The sequence below is a fragment of the Balearica regulorum genome, chromosome 10 (genome assembly GCF_011004875.1).
Source record: "Balearica regulorum gibbericeps isolate bBalReg1 chromosome 10, bBalReg1.pri, whole genome shotgun sequence".
NCBI lineage: Eukaryota > Metazoa > Chordata > Aves > Gruiformes > Gruidae > Balearica > Balearica regulorum.
In genome coordinates, this window is record NC_046193.1 from 1,037,663 (window position 1) to 1,052,205 (window position 14,543).

General features: G+C 45.8%; 1 long non-coding RNA gene across 1 annotated transcript; it reads right to left on the reverse strand.

Moving 5' to 3' along the window:
- Positions 1 to 1,632: 1,632 nt before the first annotated feature.
- LOC142603236 (uncharacterized) lies at positions 1,633 to 14,461 on the reverse strand. Its single transcript, XR_012837125.1, has 3 exons — positions 13,946 to 14,461; positions 2,495 to 2,614; positions 1,633 to 1,936 (listed from the first exon to the last, which is right to left on the reverse strand). It is a non-coding gene; the product is annotated as an uncharacterized LOC142603236 (long non-coding RNA).
- Positions 14,462 to 14,543: the final 82 nt, after the last annotated feature.

Consider the following 14,543-nt stretch of genomic DNA (forward strand, 5'->3'; position numbering starts at 1 on the left):
AGGAGGAGATGGCGGACAAGAGCCATGGCTCCCTGTGCTCGCACCATGCTGCTGCTGCTGCTATCGCCGCTGCTGCTGCTGGTGCAGTGAGAGCCGGGGTCTGCGGGGTCGGTCTTTATGGCTGATGCAGCAGCGCAGGGATCTGTGACCTCACAGCCCTGCTGTGACCTCACAGGCGGGGCAAGGCTGCGTGGGGACGGCTCTCAGGGCACCCGTGGAGAGCCGCTGGAGCACAGCTGGGGGAGCGGCCCTCCCGGGGAGGGGAGCGTGTCCTGTCGGGCAGCTCCGTCCAAGGGCTGGGACACAGTCCCACACGGGGCCGAGCCCGCAGCTCTGCCCTGTTTTCCGGGCGCTGTCACAGGGGCAGTGAGGAGCTCACAGTGCCCCAGAACAAGAGGGAGCCACAGCCACGGGATTTCTGGCTCCCCGGGTGCTGTTACCAACAGCTCGTGAGGCTGCAAAGTCAGTGAGCTCAGTCTCGAGACAAGGCCAAGATCCCCTCCTGTAGGCAGCTTCCTGGCTGGAGCCCAGTTTGGGGCCTTGGGGGACCCCAGGGTTAACGAGTCACTTTGGCTTTACGGGCAAGACGAAGCCTTTACTTTTCCATGTCTTCTCCGTCTGAAATTGAAGGCGATACTTTTGGTCAGGAACCTCAGAGAGCAAAGTCAATCAATAAAACAGAAGAAATAGTCTCTCATGTTAGTCGACATGCAAAAGGACACCTCGAGAGAGCCCGCGGTGGGTAGACACAAGGCTAGTACAACCTTGTAGGCCTTCGATGACGGAGTGACTGCATCAGCACACAAGGGGAGAGCGACGGATCGCAGCTCTCTGGACTTCGTAAGGCCTTTGACACGGGCCCCCGTGACATCCTTCTCTCTAAATTGGAGACACATGGGTCTGATGGACGGACTGTTTGGTGGCTAAGGAACAGGTGGGATGGTCGCATCCGGGGGGTAGTGGTCAACAGCTCAATGTCCAGGTGGAGATCGGTGACAAGTGGTGTCCCTCAGGGCTCCGTCCTGGGACCAGGCCTGTTTAAGATTTCATCAGGGACACAGATCGTGTGCGCCCTCAGCGAGTTGGCAGGCGACACCAAGCTGAGTGGTGCGGTTGACCCTCCCGAGGGATGGGATGTCCCCCAGAGGGACCTGGACAAGCTGGCGAAGTGCGCCCATGTGAAGCTCAGGAGGTTCAACAAGGCCAAGTGCAAGGTCCTGCACCTGGGTCGGGGCAACCCCCAGTGTCAATGCAGGCTGGGCGATGAAGGGATTGAGAGCAGCCCTGCCCAGGAGGACTTGGGGTACTGGTGGACGAGAAGCTGGACATCACCTGGCAACCTGTGCTCGCAGCCCAGAAAGCCAACCGTGTGCTGGGCTGCATCACCCGCAGCGTGACCAGCAGGACGAGGGAGGGGATTCTGCCCCTCTATTCCACTCTGGTGAGACCCCCCTGCAGTGCTGCATCCAGCTCTGGGATCCCCAGGACCAGAAGGCCATGGAGCTGTTGGAGCGAGTCCAGAGGAGGCCACGGAGATGATGCGAGGGCTGGAGCACCTCTGCTATGAAGACCAGTTGGGAACATTGACTGTAAAGAGCGAGTCAATGTGAACATGAAACGTGTTAGGGGAAGTCAAATGGCTTTTGCCCCTGAAAGCACGGGGCAGAGGAAGAATGGGTCTGAGCGGCTTTGGTTGGAGTGGAGCAGAAGTTACATTAACTTTAGCGTCTGAGAGAGCCTGGTGCCTCCGCTACCACAAAGTATATCCAAATGCAGGGTTTGCCTGGTTACGCCGCCACTCGTCATATTCTCCTGGCAGGAAGCTGGCTGAGTGGTGGTGCTACCTTGTGCACAGGCTTTGGTCGAGTCCTGGCCTGCTGGGGAGGTTTGGTTTTTCCTCTGTTCTTCAGCCATCCACAGGGAGAATGGAAATCACCTGAAAAACAGCGTGCCAGTTGCCAAGGAGGGCTGGAGTGTCCCGCCCCAAGCAAGCAACCCTGGAAATTCATCACAAGGTCCTGAACAGACACTGGCGTCCTCCATAGAGAAACAGCATTCGTTTACTTTGGGTAGACGTACATCTCAGGAAGTATTTTCATTTCTAAATATTCACACTACATCTAGGCCCAAGAACCACTCAATAGTCTGCTCCTGGGAAAAACAGAGAGAGATCTTTCCTTCATTTTGACTCCGGGATGAAGAAAAAAAAAATTCTTTAATTCCTCTTGCCACTTCTGTTACTCAGCTCCACTTGTCTCTTGAGACCAGAGTGCTGCTCTCAGGCAAATGCTTGCATTTTTCTCTCTCCACCCACACCGAATAGTGCAGGAAGAAGGAGCTGAGATTTTCCTGTGCCTCTTGGATCAAAACCGATTTATTGGAGGCCTGGGTCTGTCAGCATGTCATCTGTGTATAGCTGATTGTGCTGATGAAGACTTCTCCTCTATTGATCTGTGCATTTCGATGAGTAACTAACTGACACCCATCTAGTTACCTTCTAAAGCATTCCGAGAGGAGAACATGATCTTAATTCTCTGATGGCCAATGACTTTATGGTGCAGTATTTGCTTTGTTCTCCTTCTTTAGGGCCGCCGCTCAATCGGTAAAAGCCCACCTAGAAAAAAACAGATTAAGATTTAGTGCTGTTTCAACTTGTGCTGCTCTCCTGCAACGCTACACAGGGCAGAAGGGAGGCAATGGGCAACGAGGGACAGCAGCTCCCATATGAACACGAAGCATGGCACAGTCTCACTAACGAAATAAGGAGTTAAAACGAGGAATGCTTTTTGGTTTAGTGACACGGGCTAAGAGGTTCAGCGGCGCTCCCTGCTCCGCGTATCTACTTTCCGCAGATGATTGTACAGTCCATTTATTTTGGAGCTATGTCAGGTGGTGGGGTAGCAAGTTACTAAAAATTTTATAGGCCATGTTGTCAACCAAATAAGCTAGCAAGAGGTGTTTCCCATGTTGGCCAAATGACAAGTTGCTCCCCAGAGAGGGGACTGGAGATGTGATGTCCTGAGCCGTTTGTTTTCAGGCTGCTGAATATTCCCTTCTAAGCCAATGCAGAACTTATGGAAAGCCATCTATGATCCCTGCTTCAGGCTTCTTTCCCAGCATCTTCTAGGGGAGAATAAATTGGGACTGACCTACTGCAAACAGCGGTAGGAACAGATTTCTTCATGGGAGGCAATAAACCAACCCACTTCTTTCTTTTTTTCTTACCTTAAACCCACAGCTTCTATGCTCTCTCTGCCCGTTAGGGACACGTGCCAGCAGCAGCGCACTGCTGAATTATGAAAACCAGTTTCCAGTGTAGCCTCGGGCTCTGGACTAATCCTTGAAAGGGTCTAGCTATTTTACAAGTACACTTTTAGTAAGAAAAGTATTGCATGTTGAACCGAAGCTGAGAAATCCAATGTCTGTATCTGACTTGCAGGGGCTCTATTCGCTTCCACTAAGTCAGGCTCAAGAAAATGCATGTGAACATTGCCCATTTACCCTTTAAACTGGCTCAACATGACAATCTAAAAAACAAACAAGCCACCGCCAAAAAACCCAACCAAAAAAACCCAAACCAAACAAACCCCCAATTTAGAAAGAGAAAAATATGAACATCACTAGCAGGACCCCGTCCGGTACTTCTGGACTTGCTCTGTGAGGGTGGGCACTAATATGGCCACATTTCTCAGCCAAACGACCCTTGGTCCATTTTCCTCCCCTGCCTCAATCAAGTCAGTGCTGTCTTTTAAGATGACATATGAACATTTCCCAGGAGAGCCGAGATCCTGCATCTCTCTCTCTCTCCTCATATTCCCCGACTGTTAACAGACTTGAAAGAAAAAGCCACATCGAACTACTCCTTTGTCAACCAGAACGTGGTTTTGGCCAAAGCTTTTATTTGACGTACCTCACACGCCAGAAAGCCAAATAACATACAGAGTATTGCCCTGAGGTCTCAAAGCACCTTTGCTGACCTCGTCCTCGAGTTCTCAAAGAGATGCTCTGATTGTGCCTGCTTCAGTGGTCAGGCAGAGACGGATGCGGATCTAAACAGCCTGACCCCAGAGTCTCCAAAGGAAAAATGCACCCTGCTGGCAAATAAGCTGGGTTGAAATATTCCACTGCTAGGGAGGGTTTCATGTCTCAGAAATTAGTAGGTGGCAAGCTATTAAAAATGAGCGGATGTTAAAATAATACTCACTTGACTGGCATCTCTCTCTCTCTCTCTCTGTCTCTCTCTCTCTCTGTCTTGAAAGCAAAGTCTCAGTTTAAGTATTTCAATTTGTCACAGCATATAAAGATTTTTTCCAGGGTTTTACTTAATTTGAAAAAAAAACCCAAAATAGCAATTCTCTTTTATACATCCGCTAAGGAGAATTTGACCCAGGTTACTCAAAATCTACTTTTTCCATAAGCACTGATTTGTATTATATTGGACAAGTGAAAAATCACATGGTTCTACTGCGATATTAATGTCAAGTCCAAAATTCAACTCATGTTGGTGATTCCTGCTCTTGCAGGCAGCATCAGCCAGCTCTTCCCCCACCATACTGACACCGAGCGTGTGCTGTGCATTCAGTGCTGTGTTTTGGCCCAGATTTCAACGGTGAGGGACTTGAGGCTGTATTTTATAAAAGCAACCGAACGCAGGCAATCACGTTAGCTCCATGAATGGGAAGCACCGTGGGAGCGTTATCCGTCCCTGCCTGCTCCATCCAAGCGATGTGACCTTTGTACCACCGTAAAGGTTAGCCAATGCCAGCTGAGAATTAATAAATTGCATACTGGGCTTCCGTAAGATTAAAGAAACAAATGGTGGGTGTCCTTATGTTGCAATTCATGCTGCCAGTTTCACTGGTAATTGTAATAGCATTCGCATGCAGGTAGTAACTGGCTTCCAATGAGTGACGTGGTAAAGACAGTAAGTGAAGAAATACCGTGCCTGGAAACAGATAAATAGCTCTACTTCCAGAAAGACAAGGTACTAAATCCAAAACAGTGACTACATAACTTTTTACTTCTGGGTGCACCTTCTATTTCTGTAGTCTCTGCACTTCGGATCCGAACGACATTCGCTATCAATAGATCTTTTTGCTGACTTCAGACATCTTTTGATCAAAATACTTGGATTACAACGCGCACGCACGTACCTCAAATACTACACCAGTTAAAGGAATACGAAACCCACTTTTCCGTACATTATCACATTTACTCTCAAGGTGAATAAGCTGAGGCCAGTTAATGTAAGATGTCTGTACAACAACCACAGCAAATCACGACAAAAGGAGGATGGACCGAGGTGTCCTGTCCCTGCGGCCTAGGCAGCCAGAGATCCTCCTTCGACCCTGGCTGCACTGCAGCCCCACCGAGCACCAAGAAGAGGGCTCTGCTGAGAGGAAACAAACTTCCTCTGTATCAAGATACTAACTTAGCGTGCAAAGAATTCAAAGGGAATGTTCTACACTAACACGAAACTCAAGAAGCATTCCGCGCTGGCAGTGACACTGGCTGGCTGCAACACACGCTGAAAATAACACCGTACTTCCCACGCAGGGTTTCCATTTATTACCTAAGAGAATCAGAAGGTTGTCTTGAAATTTGGAACATACTTATTTTACTGTCCCTATTTTATGGACTTCTGTCAGTGCTAAGTCCACTGTGAAGGCTTTTCTTAGGGACAGACTCTGCCAGCAAATGCCTTTGAAAGCCTTCTCGTAGTCTTCAGGGAGGCAAACCCTTAATTCAGTAAAAACTGAAGACATCTCTATTCCCTGTCTAGCACGCAAGTAAATTTACTGACTCCAGGGAGGAAAAGGTTCAGGACTGGATTCTCACAATGGCTTCAGGACATGCCTCGGAATACTTAAAAAGAATAAATACACTTTTCGCTGTTAATAGAAACGATAAGATTTCTCTGCTTGATTTGCTAAATTCCGTATTTCAGACTAAACAATGCAGTTCCCCTTGGTTTAGAGTAAAATCCCTATACTTGGAGGCAGAGTATGGGCAAGTGACACTCATGAGCCTTCCAGTTACAAAACATATGTTTGAACGGACTGGCTGTCTAGGTACTTCTGCAATATTTCACCACGGTTCAAATCCTATTAATGTAAACAGCAACAAAATAAAAAGGATGTATTTTTTTCCTACATTATACTGAATTATCAGAAAAACAAACTGTTCCTCCATCACTCAAACTCTTTTACTATTTTTTTTCCTTTGCAGATCACTTATTTGAGGGGCAGAGGAATTGTCGACCTGCTACGAAATAGTCTAGTTGAAAGCATACTGGAAAAATATAAACATGAGCTTGAAAAAATCTGTACTCAGGAGAAAAGACAGTTGTCCCAAATCTGTCAAGAACATGGGGAAAACATGAATTTGGTATGACTTTTAATCTATCCCTTTTCCTTTTAGTAATTTGCACACTTTCTATCCTACAAGTGCTAAGTCCCTCCTAAGTCCAAAATTTATCTTTTGGAAATCCTAGTGGATGATCAGTGCTTCACAAAGTCCTTACATACAGCAAAGGTATTATACTAACAAATTATATAATATTAAGATACAGAGATTTCTTCCAAAATTAGAACAGGAAAAAAAGAGATAATACTGGCTATTGATAAGGACTTCTTACCCAGAGTATTTTTATCCATCCCACTAACAGGGAAATTTTTGCAGCCAGTGGCAAGCAGCTTCATAAACTTCCAAAGCACCGTACCGTTTTTAAAAGTCAAGCTCAACCTTTTAGACACGGTAACAGCAGAACTGAAACGATTCTTATTGAACCTGACCAAGGGGTGTCAGAGCAGTTACCATCTTTGCCTTCTCTAAGCACTGCGCTATCGTGACTAGAAAGGTCCAGCGTGCCCTTCCCTTATTCATACCAAATACTCCGTTTCCCAATAACCCACTGACGAAGTCAGCTGCAAAAGCCCAAGCAGCCTGGCTAGAGGTAAGCACATGAGCAGCCCCATTGAAATCAGTCCTCCGAGAGGTCCAAGCTCTCAGTCCTCAAGGAGTTCCATCATTCTACTGCCATTCCTGCCCCAGCACTTCCTAGAGAAAGCCACACCATAATCATCAGTAGCTCAAAGACACAAAACCCCTTCATTCACTCCATGGCCTGGAAGACCCAGCACCACAGGTGGTGATTACTCATCACTTTTTAGATACATTGTGGGTGCAGATTGTCCATTTGTCTTTGGAAACTGCATCTCCTCTTTGTAGTCTCCCACTGACTTCCCTGCACCTCACTCAAGCCCCCCAGTCACACACTCCAAATTTTTTTTGGTTTTTTTTGTTTTTTTTTTTCCCCCCCACAAAACTTCACCTGCCTTCTGGTCAGCTTTTCAGTCTCACGATGCCACTGCGGTATCTCCTCCCGTTCCACCAGCGAAGCCATTGCTCACTGCGTCCCACACAGATGCGTGCTTTCATCACTCGGGCATGAAAAGCACTTCCTGAACTAAGCCATAAATCAGAGCTCTCTCCCTCCTATAAGACAGCTTGCTTTGTGTGTGACTACTAACACGGAAACAAAATTAAAAATATAGCAAAAAAATAGGTATTTATTTTTCCTGCAGATATCACTTATCTCCATCATTCTTAAGTTTCTCGGTAAGGACTGGATCTTCACCTGCAGTTATGCATCAGTATCCCCCATCACCAAGATGCAAAATACATAATACCGCGTGTGCTGCGAGCCCCAGTAATGCGGCTGACCGAACGTGAAACTTCCCTATACCACCTGATACCAAAATTCACGTGACATACAGGAAGGGAGTATGCCTTTTTTTTTTTTTTTTTTTTTACTCGGCAACTAAAAGGCGTGTGGTTCGGCAAAAATTTGTATCGCGTACTGCAAACGCCAACAGAACAAACACGGCGTAACAGCAATCTGGGTTTGGAAGACAAAGACTACTGCAATCGTCACCAGCAATACTCCATTTTGGCACTTCTAACCACAGGCAGACCAACAAGTTACTTGGATTATTTTGCTTATACATAGATATTAACTCTCCTGGTGTGTTTCTTCTCTCTCAGATGTGCCTGACTGACGATGAGCCGATATGTGCTATCTGTAAACTCTTTGGAAAACACGAGGACCACAATGTTGCAAAAGTACCAGAAGCTTACAGTGCAAGGAAAAAAGCATTTATAAAAAAATTACACTTAGTTCATATGAAATCTGAAGAAGCTAGGAAGGTACAAGTGACTCATTTGAGATGGTACAAACAAAGAAACAAACAAACAAAATCGCATGATTCCTGGATGTTGGATAGAACATGAGAGCGCTGCGGTTTGATTCTGATAGGAGGCAGTCAATTTGTAGATTTTTCAAACAGGGGTTAGGATACACAAGATAAAACGGCTTAGCAGGCAGAGGAGAAGAACATATTTTAATCCTTACTGAGACTGTATCATAGCCCCAGCCAAACTGGCTCTTTGGTTCTCGTTCACCTAGGTATGAGTTGTGAATACCAAAGCTTTTCCCACATCTTCCAAGTTTGTTAAGTAAGTTCATTGAGTAGATGAAGAAAGATATTACTGGATGCGGGCTTGCCAATTCTAACCGCTGGTCTCTGCAAAGGACACGCAGTACATGCACCCTGCCATCCCAAATGCTCATAGTATAGTAAGACACGTGCAGAGCACAGCTATTCCTGCAGAATACCTCGCAGCCAATGTCGTTCCTAGGTAAGCGGGCTTGCGAGGAGGCATTCTGCTCACCTCGAGGCTACCTGCGCAACGAAGGCTTGAGCACGGCAGACAGTTTCCACAGCTTCCTAAAGAAAACACATCACATTCCCAAGAAAAGACATTTTAAGAGACCCATTTGGAAAAGCAGCCTGCAGGTCAGCTCACTTGCTAACTTAGAGATAAAAGAGCAAGATGTCTCCAAATGCATTTGTAATTATTTATATTTCCATTTGGCGTTGAGCGCCAACGACTGCCAAAACCGTAAAGAGTACAGAGCCTACAATGTATCTCTACATATCATCATATTTCAAAGTGAAAAGTGCACTTCCCTATTCTGAACACTACTCGGAGACATGACTATGATGCAATACATAACTTTTTGTTCATTTACTCCACACAGGAAGCTGAAAAGCTGATCAATGAGCTCACAGCTGGCGCTACAGACACCAAGGTGATGATGGACACAGTTGGAACGGGTTTGCTGAAGGGCATAGGGTACCGAATGGCTGAACTGCAAGCCAAGTTACACCTTGAGTATTCTACAAAACTGGAGAAACTACAGGTAATCTCAGAGAAGGCCGAAGCTTCTGGACAGCTTTACCAGCAAAGGGAAACCCTCCTGGAACAGCACGAGATTTCTGTACAATTTCTACAGGAGGACAGAAAACTCTAGGAAAAGAGAGAAGAAGTGCTAGAAGGAAAAGCCTCATATCAGGACTCAGCAAAGCACCAAATTTCAGTGCGAGAGTATTTTGAAGAGCTTGTCAAAGGAATTAATATCAAGGATTATCTCTCTACCGCATGCGAGGAGATGCTTTCAAGTACCGCGGACACAGCCAAGACATGTTAATCAGAATGTCCTGCCTTTGTTTTTTCAGATGAGAGTCCTGATCACCTCTTCTACAAAGAAGTACTGCAACAATTTGAGAAGTCAAATGACATCAAGCAAGATAATTTTGAAAACGCAGCTCGCCCCGCACTGCAGCACTAACGCTAACACTAGCATTAGTGAACATTTAGCTTTTACAGATTTGCTGACAGGATAAATTAAAGCACTATTTCCTGACATTCAGCCTTAATTTCCCCGTCATACGTGCTGCCTACATACTCCATCAAACAACTGAAAGGCACTTTGAAAGGTAAACAGAACGAGAGGTATTTAGTATATATGCTCTGTTGCACGCTTTGTTGTGCCACCACAAATTAACAGCTGTTGGGAAGGTGGCACTAAAAGCGTGGCCTGGGACAGAGTAACACAGGCTGGGTAACCACGGAGCAGGGGTCAGAGATGTCTGGGAGAAGGAGCCTGAGCACAGCGTGTGCTGTGCATTCAGCTTCCTTCCTACGACCCCGACAGCTTCAAGTGCTTCAAGTTTATTCTCTACGAGAAACATAATTCACATCCTAGGCATTAAATTTGAGCCCTGAACCATAATCACACACAGTTAATTCCATCTAAACCTATCTACGAAGTTTAGGTTAATAACTTATTTAAGGGAAATACAAAATAATTTAGATTTATTTTAAAATTTTAAATGCTAGACTACAACACTTCACATATTTGGTAACATGCCCAATAATTTTTCCAGAACAGTCAACAACATATTCCTATGAGCGCATCTATTAAATTTTTGACAGGTACAGAGCCTACTTATCACTTTTTTCCTTACATCATTTCACAAATTAATACAAAAGCATTTCTGCTTTTCAGGGTAATGCCTGCTGTATCTCTTCACATTTTAAGTTTGGAAAAATTAAAAAGTTATCAGATTGGTTCTCCTTTGGCTCTTTTGGTAGTACCGGAACTACTGTATTGGAACTCTAACAGAGGACATGTGAAAGAGTACTCCTGGTACTATTTGAGAAGAGATCCATAGGATTCTGAAGGATTATTATGTTCTACACAGAGAAGGCTTTACCTTTTAAAATCCATTTCAGATCAGGCCTGGGGGTGGCAGTGACCAAAGCCCTGACGCTGAAGGCTTACAGGATCAGCCCACACTCAGTACAGAGCCTCCTCGCGCGAACACAGACCTTGCTAATGAGAGTAACAGATGAGACTGGGGCCAAAAGCTGCTATGTCCCCACAGCTCCTTGGTGTGCCATGTGAAAGCGGGATGACAGGCATATTGGTGGAATGTGAAAAATCAATTCTAAAAGGAGCAGAAACACTTAATGCAAGAAGTGGGAGGCACAGTCCTTATACCAAATTTCATTTGATGCATTTAGTCTGGTTTCCAAGGTATGTGTCCATCCTTCTTCCCTTCATTCCTTTTGAGCCCACCAACCACTGCCAAGCTAATTTAACTGAAATAACTGCAAAGAAACTAAATTCCCACAAGCTTCCTGATGTTTTTCTACTAGCAGCCTCTGTGAAAAGAGGGTGCAACATAAGTTTAAAACTTTTTTTTTTGACATTACAGGACTCACACAGGAATGGTGGAGAAATATTAATGCCCTGATTATGAGAAAAGCTTCAGTTGTCACTTGTACATTACTAGATAATGGAAAAATCCAGAAGCAAACACAAAACGGGAATCTGGTTTCACTAGTTCCAGTGCTATGTGATCATGCACTTCCATATCCACCAGGCTGAGCCTCTCCCTCTAGTCCCAGTGCTGCCAGGTCTTCTCACACTTCTTTCATTTTTACAAATTATACAAAATTAGAAGATGGTCAAAACAGTAAAGACACACGTACTGACGTTTTCACTGCTAGGCAGAATAAACAGAAGTGGGACCAACCAGGAATTTTATCACACTTATCTCTTGCTTCTCGCTTAGAGCCTGCCCTAAGGTGCTGTTTACTTGTAATGAAGGTGGTGTTCAGAAGGTAACCGGAGTTCCACATGGCTAAGGTTACAGCCTGTAACCACTTGCTGCTGCAGCCAACGCTTAGCAAGTCAAAAGCTCAGAGGAACTTCCCTGTCGTTTCTCATCTTTTACACTTGGTGCAACCGAAGCTCAAGTACAGTACGAGGAAAGCAGCTAACGGCAATGTACCACCTGTTGACTGCATCTACCAGTTTGGGTCAGAAGTCAGGCTTTCTACATCACCCCTTTTTAAAAAGAACAAAATTATCATAACAAGTGGTTTACACACCTGATTTCTTTTCTTCTGTACTCATATCAACTGCATTTGTCCACAGTGTTTGTTTTTAACATTTTCTACACTGTGATCCACTCTTAGATGAGGAAAAGGATTTAGACTCTCCAATTCTTATCTGACCTAAAGAAACAGAGAGTAAGATGAGCAGAACTATTTAGCAAGACCAAAGACTCTTCGTAGGATATTACGTTTCAAGACACGTAGTTTCGGTGTCCCTTGATCTGCTCTTAAAATAATTAGTGCTATTGAAAATGGCCCGCTAATCCAAAACTACGTGCATTCCAGTAAAACAGATGGGCTGGCATTTCTTACTAAAGTACAAGAGTCAAGCCACTCAAAAAGTGATAAAACTATTCACTTTCCAAAGAAAAAATTGTCAAGTCAACAACTGTCTGGTGTCTGATTGGACATACTGTGGAACTGTTCCCTCCTCTAAGCCAAAAACAATGTCACTTCCCAATTATGCATATAATGAGCAATGACCACCAGTGCATCAGCGTGCATCTGGCAAAGCCCAGCCCAAAAAGAACACTGTCACTCAATGAGTATTTTCTACTTTGAAAATAAATGTGTCATCTATAGAATGCTTCCTTTTTGGAAAATGCTTCTGTATCCCTCCTCATTTATCTGCTAGCTGGGATGGAGTTCCTTGTTACGGCACTCTGCTCCTCCAGCAAATCCAGCCCCCCAGCAACACGCACTGTAGACGCTGTAACAACCTCTAAGTTACTAAAAATGTGTACTTGGATTTACATACACCTCTTACGACCTGTCTGCATACGACTCCTTTAGTAACTACAACTTCTAGTAAACTTTGTCGGCGTGCTAGCAAGGAATTATTACGGTGGTTAAGCAAAATAGAATGGTAAGATGGTATCTGCTGAACATGTTACTCAGACGGTTATCTTCCTGGGTATTCACACCCCATCTTGTGACCTACAGTGGAAGCGCAGGAGCTCCCAAAGCGCTTCTCGGTTGTCGCAGATGCAAAAATTTCTCACCCTAACCCTGCACGTGGGTTCACCTTTTAGCTGTCAAGGGATCGTGATTTTAGTTTGTTCGACATGCAAAATGTCTGCCTTATCCAGACAGGTGCCGGGTCGGTCTGTTTAATCTGTGTGCTGCTCTGACCACCAAAACCAAGGCCCCATGTTCCCTTCTCTCATTTGTGATAAGAATTATTATTTGTGAAGTAAGACAGGACACCACACACGTTAAGAACATCATTCAAACTCTAAACTTTTACAAAATTGTTAAGAACTCACAAAAGTTCCATTATTTCTACAATTTCTCAAAAGAAGAAAATAGAAAAGCTTATTTACAAAGACTGACAAGACTTCTTTGTGCACTCACGCTTTTAAACATATCTCTATCCCAACGATCCTGTGAAAATTAAGCGACATAGTAAACAGATCTGCGATTGAAGTCTGTTTGTAAACACAGCATTTCCCTCCCTGAACTTTTATGAAGCGTGCTTAATATTGCAGACACAGAAGGACCACCTCTCCTCCTCTGAAAGACTTTGATGTGCCCTATAGTCCCTCCACATCCCCAAAAATATTAAAAAAATTATATCAGAAACATAACTGGAAAAGCTATTTTGATCAAGTAACACGAGACTAACATAAGATTCAGATTGCTTCTGAAGTAGAAGAGGATAAAGCCCAAACGCAGAGGTAGAGAGAAAAGTACAAACTTTGCCAAAAGTACACAATTCACACTAGACAGTCAGCAGTGAGCTAGAGGTTTAACTTACCCAACTGCAAAGGCCACTAGCATGGAAACAGGAATCACCTACAAGCCCGGCTGGTAGAAAAGAGATTCTCCCTCTCCCCAGCAAGGAGCAGTCCAAACTCATTACTTCAAGAGCTCATTGGGATGGTAGGGAAGGATGAAGGAAGAGAAAGCGCTTCAGTGGCTGCTCCCCAATTAAACAAGATTTATAATCAGACAACGCCATCAGCAAAGCAGTTAAAACTCCAGTTGTGGTGCTCATTCAACCATCTACTTAGACTACAAAAATATGACAAAACCAAAAGCTGTCAATGCCAAGGAGGAGCAAAGCCGCTCTTGCAATGCTGGGCAGCTAAGAAGAGCTCTAGATAGAAACTGCGCCTACAGAGAGCGTATTTACCTGGAACCGCCACTGCTCGCCCCCTCAGGAGCGCTCGCTAAACACGCCGTAGCTGCCCATGCCGGTTACTTGTTCGTGCCGCAGCTGGCAGTTGTGATTTACCCGGTGCCACACAACTAACACCGCGCCATAGTCCGGAAAGCCACGGCTTGGAAAGAGTTACGCGTTATCGCTAGTGTCTCGCCTTAACCACCGTCCTTTTGACCAATTTCCAGTCTCAGCAGCTTATGAGAAAGAACGCAGAAGCGGCTGGAAGGGCGACGGCGATCCGAAGCCCCTAGGTCGGGTGACCGCACGAACGGGAACGGAGCCCGGTGCCCGAGTTCTGCCATCCCGGGAAGCCGAGCCGTTGCTGGCCCCCGCGGGCTGAAGGACAGAGGCACCGGCCAGGCGACGCGGCGCCGCCCGAGCCAGACCGCGCAGCCCGTTCCTGAGGGGAAAAAGCCAAGCCGCGGGCTTTGTGCACTGCCGCCGCAGCCGCACCGCCGCGGAGAGGCGGCCCGGAGGCGGAACATGAAGGGACGTGGCCCGGATGCGGGAGGGGCCGGGCCGGGAGGGTCCGCCCCCCGCTCAGCCCGGCCGGGCGCGGCAGCAGCGG